Consider the following 1,630-nt stretch of genomic DNA (forward strand, 5'->3'; position numbering starts at 1 on the left):
TTTGGCCATAATCGTGCAGCCCTAGAATCTAGTCAGGTCTAATACTGGCATGTGTCTGCTAGAGGAGGCTCCATGTGCACAAACTGTGCACATGGAGTTAAAGAGTGCTGAGCCAGTTGGTTGTTTAAGTTGTAGTTAATAGTAACCTGGGTCTACAACACCAGGCCAGGGCAACAACGATATTTATAGAAGCTGTTGAGAGGAGATCTATATGACTCAGGGGCATGCCTGCCACTGTATGGATCATTAGACTGGGTAGATACCTACTCAATAACTGTACAAGTAGAGCCTGGGATCAGTGACATGGGAAATAAACACGGGAAAGACCAGGGAAAGTTCTTCCAGACAGTAATAACCAGTGGTAGATTCAGTAGTATTTCAATGTGATATTATAATTAATTTTTTGTACTGATTGCTCTTTCTTAGTCTATTATTTTGAACATCAGTCTTATATTGATGTCTGTGCTAAAGAAAACATCTGTGTTTTCAACGACAGATACAGTCGATTTCAAAAGGTACAAGTCTCCAAGCCAATATGCATGCACTACAGCAACACAGGTCTAAAAATAGCATCTTTATTCCTCCCTCACTCCTACTCTGCCCTCCTCCTATCTCACTTTAAGTCACACAGACCCCCCTGGACAGACGTAGCCTCACCCTAACACAGGCTCACTATATACACTGGGAACAGAGTAAATGGCTAAAGCTTGTATCGGCTGAGAAAAGCCATCATGGTATATCTCTCACAGTTATTCCCTGAGGGGCAGAGAGGCCAAGTGAGAGAGAAAATAGAGGCGTAATTCTGAGCAGAGTAGAGGTTTCTTCATTTCTCTCTGTGTCCTATTTAACCTCATTTACTTCTATTATATATATTTTTTTCCAACCTTTAATCTCAAGAACACCTTCCTTGCTTCACTTGGGTTGTTAGGATTGACTGGGTGGATGTGATGTGGCTCAAATAAAATGTGACAAGCTGGAATTCACGGTCTGAATTAATTGGGCTGCACTGCAGCGGACAAGGCTGTTAATAAAATTGATGGAGCCCTTATAGGTGCAGAGTAGGGCTGCACGATTATGGCCAAAATGATAATCACGATTATTTTGATCAAAATTTTGATCGCGATTATTCTCACGATTATTTGTTGATTTTAACCAAAACAAATGTTAACGTCACAGAGGCGTTTATAACTGCGACAGGGAGTGTGATGGACGCTACTCACAGAGAGACGGCTGACTCATTATGAACGGGTCCAGCACGGGTTGAATGGCGGGAACACACGTCGTATGTATGAAACGTCTGTATCGTCACTGCACTGCATTTTTATGAACTATGATGTTCTGGCCATGGGTCACATCTCTTGTCCTGGTCCAGCAGCTCCGTCTCACGCTGTTACTCTACCAACTGAAGTTAGTTCATTCAATAACTTCTTCTGTGTTCTTGCCGTGGCGGCCGCGATAGCAGAGTTACCACGGAAACCTGTACAAACACAGGTTTGCCGCTCATACTTAACAATACAGCAGTTTAATAAAAATTAAAACTGTAGACAAACAGAAGCGTGGACCAGCGGCCGCTGTGTGGCCGGGCTGCGCGGAGAGTAAGACAAGAGATCCCACACGAGCACGGCTTTAC

At 43.4% G+C, this 1,630-nt stretch overlaps 1 protein-coding gene across 4 annotated transcripts in view; it reads right to left on the bottom strand.

Annotated features, from left to right (window-relative positions):
* srgap1a (SLIT-ROBO Rho GTPase activating protein 1a) overlaps positions 1 to 1,630 on the bottom strand; it is a 94,996-nt gene that overhangs the window by 14,895 nt on the left and 78,471 nt on the right. The window lies entirely within an intron of this gene.

This window comes from Etheostoma spectabile, chromosome 8 (genome assembly GCF_008692095.1).
Source record: "Etheostoma spectabile isolate EspeVRDwgs_2016 chromosome 8, UIUC_Espe_1.0, whole genome shotgun sequence".
Taxonomy (NCBI): Eukaryota; Metazoa; Chordata; class Actinopteri; order Perciformes; family Percidae; genus Etheostoma; species Etheostoma spectabile.